At 34.1% G+C, this 18,519-nt stretch overlaps 1 long non-coding RNA gene and 1 pseudogene across 1 annotated transcript; both read right to left on the bottom strand.

Annotated features, from left to right (window-relative positions):
- Positions 1-11,389: 11,389 nt before the first annotated feature.
- Positions 11,390-15,388, bottom strand: LOC107858347. The gene is made up of 3 exons (XR_007052596.1): positions 13,380-15,388; positions 12,345-12,779; positions 11,390-11,499 (listed from the first exon to the last, which is right to left on the bottom strand). It is a non-coding gene; the product is annotated as an uncharacterized LOC107858347 (long non-coding RNA).
- A 643-nt stretch (positions 15,389-16,031) lies between these two features.
- Positions 16,032-18,164, bottom strand: LOC124898076 (annotated as a pseudogene).
- Between the last annotated feature and the right edge of the window lie 355 nt (positions 18,165-18,519).

Raw genomic sequence — 18,519 nt, 5'->3', positions numbered from 1 at the left:
TCTGACAGTTCTAATTTTATAGAACTAAACTGAGTTCTATTTTGATGACTGAGACCGAAACTAAAACTGTGGGAGGTAATCATCTAACCGACATGCCCCAAATAAGATAAGACTGACCTGGGGTCCAATTTGTAACCCCAATTGAAAGGATGTAATTATCGTGCCATGGGTAAAGACTACTGGCAGGTTCGCAAAATGAGAATGGTGGTACCCTCTACTGGCAGGTAGAGCACCTCATCAACCCTCACCTGACAGATTTGATGTCTCAACCTACGCTGCCTACGTAGTTCTGGATTGCATGGATTGCATCTAAGGATCACACTCTCTGTAGAGGGTGAAACCTCATCCTTGGGTTCACTTGGTGTTGAATCCTACTCTGAACTGAATGACACTGAACTGTTATACTAGATTGAACTGGACCGAATTCACTGAGATTACTGAGTTTTCCTAAGTTCTATAACTGACTGAATTCTACTATGTTTTGTAATGAACTAAGAGTATTACTAATCATGACAAGACTGATACAATTCTATAACTGACACTGGCTCTAAATAAACAGCTAAGTTGTTGGGTATTTAATACCCCCAGGACTCGATAGCATGAAAACTAAAGAAAAGCATAATCTTGAATAACATAACAATGTTCACTTGGTCATAATTCATTCATAGAGACATTCCATCAAACACTTGTAATGCATTAACTTGTACATGAATAGGGAATAGATATACATGTTAGCATGCTATAATTGCATTATTTCATTCTCATAGATAATTTATCAAACACATAAGAAGCATACTTAGTTCATTAAACCATAAACACTTAGGGATAACATGGTTACAACAATCAACTTGCAAATTGAAGGGTTTATCATGAATATCATGTAATTCAACAAATACTAGAATCAATTCATGGAACTCGTAATCTAAATCATGTATTAAAACTCAAACAACTTTAAGAACATGAATTCAATCTAATTCAAACATGGAAATCATGAATCATAAATCTTGTATTTTAAAAAAAAGATTCTTGGGCTCCATGGAAGGTAAGGATCCATGGATGAACAACTAACATACCTTAATTTGATGAGTTCTTGAAGAAATTCTTGGGATTGACCTTGATTCTTGAGAGCTAGGTTTGTTTTCTTCAGAGAAAATTAACTTTTGATTTTCAAAAAGTGAATAATGAAAAGTTTTACACACTTTTAGAGATTAAATTCCACATCTGAGCGGAATAAAATCATGGGAAAAAACTTTTTAACCCTGGCGCAACTTAAATTTTTCAAGAATTTTTCCCAATGTGAACCCCTAGCGTGATGCGCCGCTATCGCGCTGGACCATTGGAAAATGATGACTGGAAAATTTCATGGTGGCGCGATGCGGCACTTTATTTGTGAACTAAAAGTGCACCGCGATGTGGTGAAATCGCGTTGGAACATTGGTCATTGACAATTATGAACTTGGTCTATGGCGTGATGCGCCAATATCGTGGAGCAACACTTAAAATTGACAATTTCTATTTTAACACACTCTGCGATGTGTTATTGGCCTGAATGATGATGTTTAACGACTGGAACTTAAAACCACTACAACTTCTTACCCGATTGTCAGATTCAGGCAAATTTTATATCATTGGAAAGCTAATTGAATTTCCTATGCAATAGAAGGCTCAAATTTTAAATTACTGAGTATTCCAAGAATTTTATTTAGGATAAACCATGTACTGAGGGTTAATCTAGGCAATGGAAATATAGGGCATTACAAAACTGATTTCCTAGTTCATACTAGGCTTGACTGAATTGTTACTGATTACACTGCCTAACTAAATTGAGTTCACTTAGTTTCCTTGACTAAAGAAATACTACTGAGTTTTGTTAACTTGCTAAATTTACTGAGATCTAAATTGAATACTGAACTGGACTGGTACTGAGTCTACTAAGTTTTTCCTGAGTTTTGTAACTGACTGAGAGTACTACTGATCGTGACATGACTGATTCTATCCTAAGACTGACCATAGCTCTAGGTAATCAACTAAAGTGTCAGGTATTAAATACCCCCGGGACTCGATAGCATAAATTATAATACATGGCGTAATCTTGAAACATGATAAACAACTACTTGTTCATTATTCCTTCATTGAAACATTCTAACAAACACTTGCATGACATGATCTTGAATACATGCTAACATGATATAATTTTATTATTTAATTCTCATGAACAACTCATCAAATACTTGGATGGTATTGTATATGCACATAGAACTAATCATCATATAAGTAATACAAGTTCAAGGCTTTAATATGAATTCACATGATACTACATACATAATAGTTGTTTTTACATAATTCTTGCACTAAATCATGGAATAGAAATTCAATCAATATTATAATTATGAATAATCTTGAATCTAAATAATATAAATCATTAAATCAAGCTACTTAAAGTTTAAAAGAGTTTCTGGGACTCAAAGGGTGGAAGGAACCCTTGGATGAACACTTGACATACCTTGGTTGCTAAATTTCAGAAGAAAATGGTGCAAAATCTTCAGTTTTGTCCTTGAAATTAAATCATCTAGGGTTTTTGTTCTTGAGCAATTTGAGAAAAAATAAGTATATTTTGCTCAATATAGGTTGAATCTTGTGTTTTAGGGATGAATAGGGGTGGGAAAAAGACCCTAATACCCCCTGAGAAAGTGGCTTTTTAATTATTGAAAATCGGACTGCCACGTACAAACCAATGCACCGTGTTGTTGGCATCAATGCAATGGCCAACTCTCCATATCGAGTACGTATCGGTTCACTAAAAATTGCCAGTAGAAGCTAAGGAAAATACTGATTGATGCGATGGCCGACGCGCCGCACCGAGATCGCTTCGATGCACTATTTTAGATTCCCAAACGTGGTTCAAACGAGGTCCAAAAAATACAAAACTCATCTGGGAACACCTATTGACATTCCTGGTCATGAATCAATCTAAAGATCGATACTTTAAGGTCATAAGAGTTAGGAAATAGAGTTTTCAACTTTCGAAGGCCAAAATAATACTAAGTCTGAATACTTAGCAAGAATTTTCTAAGTCTGGGACCCCTTAGCAAGTTTAAAAGACTGAGTTAAGTTTAGGATTTTGTGTGGTCTTACAACTAGTATGTTGCCCTGCTTCAGGTTGATAAACTCTAACACCTTAGCCACTCTCAACTCCAACAAAAAGAACCTGTCTAATAAGGTTGCAACAAAATCCTCCCATTCTATATCCCTATATCTGCGCCCCTATATACATTCCACTTCTTAAACCATGTATGAACCACATCCTGCAACTGATAGGCAGCTAACTTAGCACCCTCACTAGTGGTTATCCCCATGATGTTTGTTACCTTATTCACCATGTCAAGGAATTCTTGTGGGTCCTCTTCTGACTTAAACCCTGAAAATAAAAGAGGGTTCATTCGGGTGAAGTACCAAATTCTAGCTGCAGCAGTATTGGCTACTTGGTTGGCCTAAACATTAGTTAGGCATTTATTTTAGGATGCTACTAAATGGGATAGAGTGGTAAAATCTGCTCTAAATTCTGCATGAGAAATATGCTCATTCAGAGGATCTTCCTAAATGGGCAGAGGTGCTAGTTGGTTCCTATTCCTTCTTCCATTGGTATTTCTGGGAGGCATGTTCTATAATGAAAGGAAAAGTTGGATTATACAAAGAGTTTAACTTGAGATCATCCTTACTCGAGGATAGGAACACTAAAAGAAGGGAACTTTTTCTTAAAAATACCTCATAGCCTCTTGTCCATAAGTGTGGCACGCTACACACCCATGCACAAGACTCTACTTGATGCAGCTTTCAGAATCCCTAGGAATCTTTAGAATCATAGGCTCGGGTACCAAGTTTGTAATTCCCTGAGTCTACACCCTGGGTGTCACATGGTGCTTACAATCCTGAAGGACCACAAGCTAACCCATGACTGGTACCTGCTGTGAGCACTGAACATAATACTGAAATATATTTGCGAAAGAAATTCAAAAATACCATAAGGATCTCAAAATACTTAAATAATAACTGAGTATTACTGATAATAATATCTAAAAACTGAATAACTGGCTATACTAGTCTGAAATTCTCTAACTGTCTGAATATGGAGTTGATGGGACAGACTCCCAACTAACTCCTACTAAAATAACTACTGAACTGCTAAAATACTAAAATAGATAAACTCTATCCTTGAAATTTGAGAGCTCACCACTATATATGTTGCTGATAGCCTGAGCTGCTAAGTACGATCAGGAACCTGAGTGTTTGAACCTAAGATATAAGACATCATAGCATAAAAGAAAGAGTATGCGTCAGTACGTGGAATGTACTAGTATTCTAAGTAAAGTAAGGCTGATATACCTGGATTCATATGGCTACTATACATGGGTTCATATGCATGAAATGATAATTGATTGAATGAACATCATGAAGTAGCTGGATGTGAGTATATGCAAAATTGTAACTACTGAACATATTGAACATGCAATACAGTGCATATAAGTATACATTGGGTATCTAGATTATATTGAATTGAGTATTGAATTCTGATGGCTGAGTAACTGATAACTGATTACCATGGTTCATTAGAAATGACTGAGTTCTTTACTGAATACTAAGATTGAATTGTAACTGTAGGAGTGTTCATCTAATAGACATACCCTGATATAGACTGATTTGGGGACCAAACTGTGACCCCGGTTGGAAGGGTGTTGGCACCTTACCACGGGTTACTAATAATGCTGGGTCAACCCAAATCTGGCAGGAAAACTCATGAAATATATATATATGATAGCGTCAACCCTATTCTGGCATGAGGATGACTTACCCTATACTAGCTACGTAGTTCTGTAATGTAGGGACTGCTATTAAGGTTCAAACCCTCTGCTTGCAAAAATGCCCCCATCCCTGGGTTTGCTCGGTGTTAAATCCTACTCCCAACTGAATCGACACTGAACTGATCACTAGACTGTACTAGGCTTGACTGAACTGACACTGATCATGTTGATTGACTAAACTGAACTGAGTTTACTCAGTTTTGTTAACTGACTGACTAGTACCGCTCTTGACCTTTACTAGGACTATTCTGTAACTACTGCAACTAAGTAAACAGCTAGATTTTGGGTAGTAAAAACCCCTAGGAGTTGATAGCATAATTGATAAACTTATGTCACAACTTAAGAAACATAACAATAGGTTACCATGCATAATTTACTAATATGGACATTTTATCAAACACTTGGGGAACATGATTAATGTACATTACAATGAACAACACATAAGCATCATGACTATAACTTAAACTTACAATTTCAAGGGTTTTAATGTGGGAATTACATCAATCAACATACATTCTATCTTATGTTCATGAAACTTATAATTAAATCTTGAATTGAAACCCATACAACAACAAAAACATGAATACAACCTAATTTACATATGTAAATCATGAATCTGAAAACTTGTAGTTTTAAAAAAAGGTTCTTGAACTCCAAGGGTGGAAGGAGACCTAAGGATAAACACCTAACATTCCTTGATTATTGATTTTTTGGGAGTTGTGGTGAATTCTTGGGACTTGGACTTGAACTTGATGAAACTAGGGCTTTGTTCTTGAGAGTATTTGTGAGATAATGAGTGAATTTTTCCCTTTGGAAGGTTTAGTTTCATGTTATGACTGAGTATTGCAAGGGAAAATAACCCAAATTACCCCCACAAACCTGTAACTTAATACACAAAACTTGCCCAGTGATGCTATAAGCAACGCACAGCGTCGATGGGGTCGACGCAATCACCGATGCATTACATCGATGGTGCCGATGTGATATCCAACGTGACGTGTCATCATCAAGTTGGCTTGCTATTTTGGTCATCCAAACATGACTTAAAAGATTTTCAAAAATTCTGAAACTCAATCGAGATGACCTATATATAACCCTGATCATGAATCAATTTAAAAATAGACAATATAAGGCTGGGAAGATCATAAATGTACCATTGAAATATCAAGGCCAAAAATGAGACTAAGTGTCAACACTTATATGAAATTTTTAAAGTTTGGGACCTCTATTGGTATGCTATAAAGGACTAAAATGGGCTAAGACTTTACAGGGTCTTATAATTGTTAAGCTCCAACTTTTATATTTTAATAATGACAACTAACAAGTGGATCCTTGTAGGATATTGAAGACTACTAATAAAGAAAGCCAGCTCCAGGAATCGAAGGACATCAACTTACGATCCGCGGCATCAAAGAAAATCAATCAGAATAAGAACAAATGAAAAGATAATCTCAGTCCCATAAGTCTTGATAAATTAGATCAATCACGAAGAATCTCTAGCCCAAAAGTCTCACAAATAAAAACAATAAAAACTAAATAAAAGGAAGAAAAGATCACAAGCACATTTGAAAAGGCATCAACCTATACAAGACTAAGAGAAAAGTAGATCACAAACATTTTTGATATGGACGTGATCCAAAGCCATATATGGATATATTTGATATGGACATATCACATGGATATATCCCTCAGTCAAGGAATCAATTCAAATCCTTGATTGAGAAGAAATCTCTTGGGTTTCCTTATGAAGAGTAGCAGTAAAAGACTATAAAAGATGAAGACTGAGGTTAGACACGGGTTATGCAACTTCAAGCAGAGAATTCAAAGTATCTCAATCTTAGTCTCACAAAGCTTTGTAACTTTTAGTTTATAATTGTTATATAAAGAGTAGGATCTAGTCAAATTTGTAACATAAACTGAAGATGTGTCACAAGATCTAAAGAGCAAAATAAGTCTTCCTATCATTGTACTCAAGACCAACATTCAATGATCTAAGAAAACTTTGAAAGGCAAGGAGACTGAAAGTTGGAACCACATTGGTGTTCCAAACCAAGAAAAATCTTTGTTTTATTACTTTATGTTCTATTATTTACTTTTTTTAATTGTTTTAAATCTAATCTATTTGTAAAGTGCACTGATCTGCAAGAAAGTCGACTATGAGGAGCCAGTGACTCATAGAAAAAATTTAATTCACCCCATGTTGAATTTTAAGAAATGCCCTTGTAGTTGACAAAATGAAATTTAAGTAAAGAGCAAGAGATATTCTTCACTCTTGATCCTTAGATGGTTCAAGCTCACAAAGAAAGAAGGATGAGTATTCTAAAATTATGGTAAGAAGCCTCTCGATGTTATTAGTATGGTGAAGTAGGACATATAATAAATTATCGAGACAAAGAGAGCAACATGGTCAATTGAAAAAGTTGTTGAAGAAGAAGAAGAATGGAGAAGGTGCTTCATAGCTGAGAGTCGAGCAATAGATGCCTTAGCTTACATTAATTTTGAAAGTGACTAAATCATGAATTCTGGATAAAATACAATCCATCACATGAAGAAGGAAGACACTATTGTCATCAACATAAAGCAAGGAGATTATAAGGACATCCAAACCAGTAACATTGTAGCTGCTATAGAGAAAATCAAAGAACCAGATTCTTAAAGTAGAAATAAAAGTTTGCACATGAAGAATTTTAAAGTAGATCCTAAACGGGCATTATCTGAAACTATATGTACAGTGATAAGCTTTTTAAAGAAATAATTGAGGGAGATGTAGTGCAAGTTGAATCTTTTGCTCAATTATTTGTTATATCAAGATTAGTCACCGGCTCATAGCAAATATTAGAAGTAGGTGGAGAAGATAAGGATCAAATAGATGAAAAAATTAAGTGTAAAAACTCAATTTCAGATAAAGATACAGAAGGTGTGACTTTTGAAAGCTTTGAAGTTTCCAAATAGGTTATTGAGGATATGGCAAGGAATCTGGTGGTGAATATTACACTCTGAGATTACAAAAAGAAATTGATGATCAAATCATCATTGACTCAGATGTGGAGGACGATATTGATCAAATTTTCCTATATTATTAAGTTTCATCAGAAGGAAAGGATTCTAAAATATTAAACCTGGAGTTTCAAACCTGCTCATCACAAATACTTCTCTAAATAATATAGCTTTTAAGGACTTCAAAGAAAGGGGGGGCTCAGGAACTCAAGAACATAAAATTTCTCAAGGAGATGACTCACTTGGTTTGCAAAGGCTAAGAGGAAATATTATTAAGTCGGTACATTATAGAGATAAAAGTTTGCTGGTATATATTCACATTTCCATACAGGACCAATCGATGATGAAAATCCCTCATCATATGAAGAAGGAAGGAGATTTTGGAAAATATTGTTGAGATCTTCAGCTAGGCGCATTCAAAAGCTTCATCTGCTACAAGTTTAGCGTAGTTATCAAAAAATCACTTTAAGGGGGAGTGTGAAAATATTCAAGTAGATTTTTTCAAATCATAGATTTTCTAATTAACTTTCTTGAACACTCTAGTGTAATATCTAAGATAATCATCTTTAAGAAAAATCTAAAGTTTTCTTAGATAGCTAAAAAGTAAATTTATCTAGATTGATCTTGTAGATGTTCTTGTAGATGTATCTAGAATAACATCTAAAACCATCCTACACAAGTATAAATAGGAATGACCTTATTCATTTGTAATAAACCCAAGAAAAACCAATTCAAGTCAATTCTAGTTCTTCCATCAAGAAAGTTGTCATTTCTAGCATCCTCTTCTTTAGTTGAATTTTTTAATCTTAGTAAATGATCTTAGTCTAAAAGAAGGTTTCTCAAATTATACTTTTATTTCTGCTATTCTCTACATGGATGTAGAGCCATAGCCTTATGTTGGTTTCATAGTATTATCGCCAAATGTCAGAACACTCTTAGCGGAATTCATAATTCCGACATTTGTATCATCATAATGTATTACAAACTTTGTGATGATCACAGAATACCTAGTTCTTTCTGGATCTTATTTTCTTCATACTTTTTAATTAGTAGAGGTTCCTTGCCTCATTGGGATTGATAAAGTAAGGTCTAACCCTCCTTGCTTGTAATTATCTCTATTGGAGATTTTTTATTATTAATAAAAGTCGTTAGACACATTGTCTATTGGTATAAATTCAACCTAAAAATAAAATCCCTTTTCATCTCCTTTGGTTTATCCACTCCCAAACAAACTAAAAACATGACAATTTCTTGATTCTTGATGAGAAAACACAAAATGATTAACATAAGTCCTCACGGTATGATTCTTGTTTTTTTTCTTCTTTTTTTATTGTTGGATTTTGTAACAAAATTTCAACATTGGAATTTGTTAGCTGAAAGTTACCGCACAAAATAGTTCTAATATCTTCAAGGATCGTGGTCTAATTCAAGTTGTTAGAGAAATAGTGCAATTCTTATAGTTTTAAAATTTTAGCTTTAGGACAATTCTTATTACTTCTATCTCGAGGCTTGAAAAAGATATCTTTTTTTTTTCTTTTTTGTTTTAAACTATATGATGTGATTTTACCAATTTCAACCAATAAGAAACTTCTACATGTTATCAACACACACTTAGTTAGAAGCTATAATGCATAGATAGACACCTTGATTTGGTCATATCTGACAATCAAATATGCCAACTTTAGGTAGGCACATTTCGACACCTCAGATCGTCCCCACCGTATCTCGTGGACAGCCGATACTGACGTTACACATAAATTTTGGAGATTTCTACATGCTTATTTTGTATGTTAGAGTCTTTAACAGACATACTAGAGACGAGTTGAGGTATCTAATGCGTCTCCTTGAAGTTGGAGTGTAAAGTTATTGGTCGAGGTCATATTTAAGGTGTTTATCTCTGTATTATGGCATGTTAGAACATTACCCTGTAGTGGGTTTTATGTGATTTTTTTGTGTAAATGCTCTTAATACTCTCTACATTTGGTCCCAGGCGATATGACATAATTCTTCTATTTATCTCGCATTTCAAATGTATTAACATTTTCTGTATCAGGAATCTCAAAATATAAGAAGTAAATGAGCAACTGTGTAGGCTTATACGAATCCATCATGAGTTAAGAGACCTGGCCCCTTGACACACAAGTTCAGTAACTATAAATAATATAAAGTGTCATGCAAAACATTAAATAATACCCTATATTTACGTGGAAACCTACTTGCTCAAGAAAGGAAAAAATCACGACCTATCTCACAAAATATACCACAAACTCCACTAACTTTAATCTAAAACATAATTATAGACTCCAGTAATCACAGATTAAACTTTTAATCCTAACTCCTTGTAATAATTCTATTACAAGACTGATCAGTAACTCTACCACACCAGCACGTCAACTAACTCTATTTAACACTTCTAGATAACTCTAACTAAGTAAACATCAAGAATGATGAAGAAGACTTGACTAAGCAAAAGAGTTTGACTAACTAACTCTAGTTAATGCGACTCAACCTAAGGACAAATACAAGTACAAACATCTACTATCGTTTATAAATTAGGAGTAGATTTACAATTTAAGAATGAAAGAAACAAAACTCAAAGATTCAACAAAGACTGAATAACACTCGATCAGGTCCCTTGTTGAATGTGAGAAATGCTCCTTTTAGTGAAAAGAATTTTTCTTGGAGATTAATCTTGATTGAAAAAACTAAATTTTTCTCTTGTCAAATCTTTCTTTTATAATAGAGACCAAAACCTTAATGCCACACTATTAGTTCAGGCTGGACTGGACAGCTGCGCCATTGCTGCAGTGCCACCTACCTACTGCTGAACGATATAGCATATAGTTGTACATATGCAACAACAAGACAACCCAAAAAATAAACCAGGTCTCACTGCAAGAAAATGAGCCTCTGGGGAAGGGAATTCTCATCCCTAAAAGTCCAATTATGATCGCAAATGATCTTTTAGGATGGGAAAATTCTGGTCGCAACTGGTCCTTATAGCCTCCTTCGCTAAAGGTCTATTACGACGAGGTACTCTAGCTGGTCGTTAAATATCATTTGAGATGATAACAAATCTAGTCTCAAAAACACTTTTAGAGACTGTATATCTCATCCCTACTAGATGATTTTTATTTTTGAAAAGTAGTTATTTTCTGGTTGCTAAATATTTTTTGTGATGAGTAACTACCTTGTCCTAAATTAATCTTATCACGACGAGCATCTAACTCATCCTATATTAATCTTTAGAGAGAAGCAACTGCCTCATCCTAGTTTAACCTTTAGAGATGACCAACTAACTCATCCTTCTTAACCTTTAGAGACGATCAACTAACTCATTTTAGATTGCTATTGAAATCGTAAATTTTATATATTTCATTAAAAATATAAAATTGCTACTAAAAATATCGAAGGATGATAAATATAATTTGAATATTTGCTTAACAAAAAAAATAAATCAATTAACATCCCGAACTATATGAATACAATAGTTTCAATATTTGCTAAACAAAAAAAACTTAACTAATTTACATTCGGAGCTAGAATTTGATGTCAGGTTTACATAATGTTCGTAGCAAAATAATAATGAGCTTGTACATTCTCTAAACTTGCATCTTTACTTGTAACTTCAATCGACAGAAATCTGTAAGAATAAAATTTTTGAAAGACAATAACTATTGGTATATAATTTAATAAACGTAAGAAGAAAAGAATTGGAACACAGTATAGCAATGGATAACTGACTTATCCAATGGATAAAACAAGTACACAGAGTTGAAACTAAGTCCAACTATGAGATGAATATGAAAAAGGTACTTGCTTTCTTTCAATTTGCATTGTTTGATTCACAAAAAGGTGAAAACACAAGAAGTAATTGACTATTGTTCACTGTCCTCAAGCTGTAATTAACTATTGTTCACTGTGATCACCAAACAATCCTACTTATTTGAATAGTGGTGATAAGAAGTATATAACCATAAAAACTAATCTTGAAGACCCTTTGGTGCCGGAAATAAGTAGCAAAATGCATTTCTGGTTGGTGCATCAGTAGAAGTGTATACAGTTGACTTCTGAAATGCTGTAAAGAATAGTTTCCGAATAATATAGGGTGAACACACTGCAAGAGCAAAATCTATTAGTGAAACCAGACTGCGACAGCCCGGTAAAGTACAAAGAGGTTGCGTCATTTACCTTGAGTAAAAAACAAACAAGACAGAAAAGTTCTATTTTAACATAAGACAGAAAATGGAAGTAAACTACTTTGGTGAGCTGAAGGAAGCCTTGGAAGTTGGAAGGATGTCAGGCACCATAAGAGATGCTACACAATGTCAGATAGCGTAACATTTTTGTTTCTACTGGAAGTTGGAAGGATGTGGCTTTGCTTAAGTTATATACGCATTCAAATAGAGTATGAACTTGTAATAAAAAAACTCAACATAATACTTAACTTGAAAAAAACTCAAGAAATTTGAAAAAAAAAAAACTTACTTGTTTCAACCTCTTTGGTGCCTTGCTTAACTTGATTAGTCGATGGAGAAAATGGAGTATGAACTTGCATATACTCGTTCTCAAGAACCATGGAGTTCTTACGTATTGTTCCCATTCCTTGACTAGATGACATGGTAAAGTTTTTAAATCCTTCTTTTGGTGCCATTAACTAGTTGTCTGATGGTTATATACACACTAGGCTCATCTTGTTCTACCCATTCTTACTCCATTTCACTAGCATTGGTAATGGAAAGTAAAGCTTCTATCCTAGAGTCTGGTTGTCCTTGATGTGTCCATATATGACATGTCACCTTTTGTGAAACGAGTTGATCAAGATGGTTTATGGTAATTGCTTGGTGTCCACTCCTTGTTTGTTTCAAGAGTTATCGTTGGGCTCTCCATAGCAGATCCAAGCTTCGAATAATTGGTATCTCTCTGCAGAAAAACATCTCGGGTATATCAATCTTCATTTCCAATCTATTAGTACTATTTACTTTAGAGCTTTATCTAAAATTCCAACTCATGATCAGCCAGTACAAGTACTAGAAATATTTCTCTTCTGTTACATTTTTAGACTTGTATAAGTTGAATACTTTAAGATTTCTTTAGGAACATAACAATTAATCAAATATAAAACAACTCTAGAATCGATGCTAATGGATATCGATCTCTTTAAGCTATTAAAAATTTGACCTGTTATAGAGCTTGAAGAGTTCAGGGTGCTCTGAATCAAGTAAATTTTAGTGATTTTTAGGCTAAAAAGGTATGAACTGCTTGCCTATTTATGTGATGAGTACAACATGCTAATTACTTTGAGCAGGATAACCAGCTAATGAAGCAGAAACTTGTCAGCTAATACACATAAAAAACTGCCCCACGAGGGGGATCCCGGCCCTATCAGTCATTTAAGGATAAAAAGTACCCTACACTGGATGTCAAATGGATTTACCTTTACTATAACCAAGTATATCAGTAAATTTAGCAACCCATCCATATAACTGAGTTAATGTAATTCAAAGCTAAAATCTGACTTACTTGATCATCAGATTGTCCAGGTGTGTTTAGAACTTGCTTGTTGAATCTCTAAACATTGTAGAGCTCCATAATTCGGTCATAATTCTCTCCCCACCATCTTTGAGCTTGCCATTTGTTGAAAATGTCCCAGCTTCAAAAGAACCCGGTGATATATATTGTCTGGACCATCAACGGGTGTTTCAACAAGGTACAGATAACACTGATATTTTCAACAAGAATAATACAGATAGCAAATGGATAATATGATAGATTATCGAACCAGTTAGAAAGCTATGCAACACAAATACATTTAATTAAATAGGTCATCATTTCAGATGGCATTCAAAACAATCAACTTAATAATAAGAATGGAACATGCAGTAAGATATTTGAAGGTACGGTACTAAGCAAGTGAGATATTTTAGCAGACATGAAGGGAATAAAGAAAAGGTAAAATAAGTATTCATGAATGAATGAAAGGGACTAAATATTGGCCTAGGACAAGCTTATGTAAAGAAACTTTCATTACACATAGGCAAGAAGTTGTGAATAGCAATAATTCCCATAGTTTCATTCTAGACTATGACTCAATCCGAAATAAGTTGGGATAAGTTACAAGTAACTTCACTTAAGCTCATCTTAGTCCAATATTTTATACTATGATAAACTTTCGAGGTAGAAATGAAAAGAGATCGATTTATACCTAAATCGGATTCGTTTAAGATCATTTCTGCCATAAGGGAGAGAAATAAAAGTGATCAAAACACTAGGTTCAACATGTGCAGTCCACTTCTTTTGTCTATCATCTTCCACCACCACATCACCAGACTGAGAAATAGATTATACACCACCACCACTAAATCTTCTATCAAATCTTGAATCAGGACGCGGAGTTCTTACATTACCAGCACTTGTAAAATACCAAGCTGGAATAGAACTAGAACTTGCTGGTGGAAAAGGATATGGAAATCCCTCTGATATTGTATCAAAATTAGGATATGGTCTATGATCTTTCCTATAAGTACCTATTGGCGTTAATGACTAGCATTAATGTATGCACCAGAGACCTTTAAGCAATATCCTTAATCTGCAATGTTTAAAACTTATAAGTTCATAGCAACTAAGTACAACATCAAGAAGATGGATTCTTGATTAAAAGATGAATTGTAGTATTAGTAATAGTTAAATTAGTTAATGTTGGTTTAAATGTTACCAAAGGCGAAAAGAAAAAAACACAAATAAAGTGTTGGCTTTAATGATGAAAGGCGCAAAAGAGAAAAAAATATATGTGCTAGTCCAATAGTAATAACTACAAGCATGAATGACAAACATACAAACAAATACACGATAAAGGTGAAGTTTAAATTTTTTAGGGCCGCCTCTTCAAGATGACACTCATGTTCAAGCGAAGACGCATTCAGGGTATTTAGTGAAAATATACGTGTTCTGGGTTATTGATGACTTTAACAGTTGAACTTGTGAAGGATTAAGTTGGAGGCTGCACTACAGTGAATAGACAGGTATATCAATGGCTGGTCATGTCAAAGATAATTTTAGTCAAGTCATTGGTCAGACATGAGTATTGTCATTTCTAAGAATCTGCACTTGTCTACATGTTAGATTGTTCTTTTTATTGGGTTTGAAAATTCTAAGTAGACTTGACCAAAACATAGTCACACCCAGTCAATCAAGCAACTAAATATAAAACAAAAACTATACCTCGAATTCGTGAGAGAGATAAAATAGAGCTTATTACAAATTTTAGCTGCCATAACCCGAGGAATTGAAGAAGCAATTGACAAAGCTACACCCTCACTCATTGTGCATCTGCAAATTGGTGTTATATTCAGGGGCGGATCCACATGTTATTTTCGGGTGCTCCGGCACCCACTAAACTTGACATATAATAGGTATTATTATATAAGAAAAACTGAAAAATGGTATACAAAATAAAAAAGCACCCATAGAACTAAATCTTGTTTGGGTGCTCTGGCTTTAGGTGGATCTTTCATGTCCAGGTGCTTTAGATCAATTCCCTGCAGATAAATTGTTTTATAACTTTTCAGGTACACTTAATGCACACAACACGCACAAGACCCAAGTACTCTTGTACACTAGTACACAAACATGTTTGACATTTTTTGTATTAGTTTTTTTTTTACTTCTTAATTTATGAAACTAAAAGTACTCTTTGTATTTTTTTTAATTACTCAAATAAAAAATTTGAAAATCTTTTGGCCTTCTCCAACAAAAGTCTTACTCTTCCAAAATTTAAACACCAAATTTTAATGTTGCATTTAAATAGTTATATATTTATATTATGTCATCATTAGCAAATTATGTTTAAAAAAAATTAAAGCCAGACGCGGAGCCAGGATTTGAAGTCAGTGGGTTCTGAATTTACAAAAATAAAAAAAAATATATATGTTGCAAATGGGGTTCGAACACACGTCCTTGGTAGAAGAGAAGCCCTTAATGTTGGTCCATCTACCACTAGGCCAAGCCATAATGTTTGTCAATGGGTTCACACTATGTAATCATATACATATATTCAAAATTTTAGTGTAAATATAAAGTTTATTAAAAGCTACTGGATTCCTGTAGCTCTGCCCCTGATTAATACACCCACAAACTTAAAATCCTAGTTCTGCCACTGGTTAGATAGATTGAGCTCTAGAGTAAATTTGCGACCAGCCGCTTTGAGGAATTGAAAACGATATATCGATGTGCAACAATACGTATACTAGCTAGAGAGCTCTTTTAATTAATTAATTCATCAAAAAATTAAACTAAGAAAGAAAAAGTGGAGTATTTTAGTATATTTAGTGAAATAAGAAAGGAAAAGACATGTATTAATATATTTAGTGAAATAAAAATAAATTATTAAATTTTTAATATTACATTTTGGCCTTAGTTTTTCCCGCTCAAAGCTCTAAATCACAATTTGAGACCAGTTAAAAATTTCTTTAGGGACCGGATTTTATATCTTTTAATAAAATAATACAATATTAAGGACCACATATAATCTCGTCCTAATACATATACTTTTAAAGACAAGATTATTAATTCTATCCTTGCTTTTGACAAAATGTTCAATGTGTCAAGATGTTCTCTAAAATGATACATAGTAATCATGCACCACCACCAAGAGTATAATAATCCCAGAAATATTACAAGCTATCTGAAGTACCTCATGTTGAAGTGAAGAACATCAAGTCGCAGAACATCATACAGATCTCGAATAGCTTTAACAGCCCCAATTTCAAGCTTCGGTATATGCTCTTTTTTCTACATGAAAGTATTTCAACAGATCATTGACAGAAAGATATACTCAGTCATTTTAAAAAACGACAATGAAATGGGAATCCTCTCTACTGAAATAAGAGGTCACCTAACAAAGGATGAAAAGAAAACAGTAAGGAAACATAATGCATGTTGGCCAACGCAGTTTCCTGATATGGAATTGGAAAAAGAAGTATGCACCGCCTATTGAAGCTTTCCATGTATGCCCCGAAAACAATGTATGACAAGACATACCATGAACATGTGGATAGGTGAGTGTTGAAATTCATTAATTTCATCTTAACTACAATGAAGAAAGAGGATGCCTACACAGAGATAAGGGGACTAGCGTCTACAGTAAGGACTTAATGAGAGCCGCAAAGATTTGAAAGGTCACAGGACATGCACAAAGAGAGTCTCTAAGATTTGAGTCTTTTGACCATTTTTAAGGGAATATGCTTGCTAAATCAGTGAAGAAAACTAACAGGAGCTTCTCTTGCCTCTTAGATAGCACTATAGCAGATTACTAATTTTCAAACTTAGTCAAAGTGTTAGTTCAGTACTATCTAATCCCAAGCGTTAGTCATGATAAGGATAGAAGTAAACCGAAACCCCAAACGAATGTATCAGACCTTATGTATTGTAAGGATTAAATTTATCAAACTTGAAAAGAATATGTTAAGTTGCTCGAACTCTTCAAATATGTCTATGGGTTCGTGTTAGGTCATCCAAAAATAGTGTATTTTTGAAGGATCCGACACGGGTGCGGCAACATTTTTGGAGAGTCCGAGCAACTTAGAGAATATGTACCAATATTCCCATGAGTGCAATTACTTTCTGAATCACCAGTGGCAGCTTATTCATATCAACGTCCAAATTAATACCCCTTTTAGTTATGCTCCCATGAATATCCTCATAGATTCGTTCAGCCCTAACATAGTAAACAACGCAAAGATATAAACTGACTATGCTCAACTTCAAATAACAGTTACTTGTGTGAGTTCATTAACAACAGAGTAACTTTGAAGGGTTTGAAATTGTAAGTTGCACAGACTCTTTTTTTGACGCCGCACCGTGCCGTATACTCCAAAAAGATACTTCTTTTGGAGAATCCGACATTACCTTTTGACTTTTTTGAAGAGTCCGAGCAACATAGTTGAAATCTTACCACTTTTTCCTTCATCATCTAATATGGATGTAAGAACAAACTTGATGGTGTAATAGCACTATTCGATTGTATATTTCATGTAATCATCCCTTGAGATCCTATCCAATAACTCATCTTGTGAGTCTTTACTCTCTACAGCTATATCTTTTGCAAGAAATATCTGCACATTCAACACAAACGTAAAGAGCCTTTAACAAGACAGTTAACTACAAAGATCATATTTGTATCAGAAAAAAAGGAAACAAAAGAAACTGTCAACACTGTAACAATTGCTTAACCTTGCTAGAGAGTACGAAAAGAGGCCACTAAACTAATGGCAGACTCCTAGAATTCTTGGGCATCAAAAGTTATTCCATCTCCGTGCAGGTTGAAAATTAATACATCAAAATTAAAAGTTTGGAGGATAGTAATATAATTAGCAGCAAACTGAAACTAGGTTGGTGAAATAACAAAATAGTCACTCACAAATTAGTCATGTAATCTTCTTCCCTAAAATTCTTGACCATTTCATTCCAAAAAGGTGCAAATTGAGCAGCATCAGCTTTGTTTTCTCTCCACCACCTACTTTTTACAACAATATAATTTATTTATTTTTTGAGAAAGCAATATTTTTCATATAACTATATAATATTACAAAAAAATACAAACTTCTGAATAAACTAGCTTGGAAGATAGTTTACATGAAAAGCGCCAAGGAAACGTCTTTCAAAA

The sequence above is a fragment of the Capsicum annuum genome, chromosome 1, assembly GCF_002878395.1.
Source record: "Capsicum annuum cultivar UCD-10X-F1 chromosome 1, UCD10Xv1.1, whole genome shotgun sequence".
NCBI lineage: Eukaryota > Viridiplantae > Streptophyta > Magnoliopsida > Solanales > Solanaceae > Capsicum > Capsicum annuum.
Note: the sequence above shows the minus strand (reverse complement) of the source record. Positions and strands in the feature narration are given on the sequence as shown.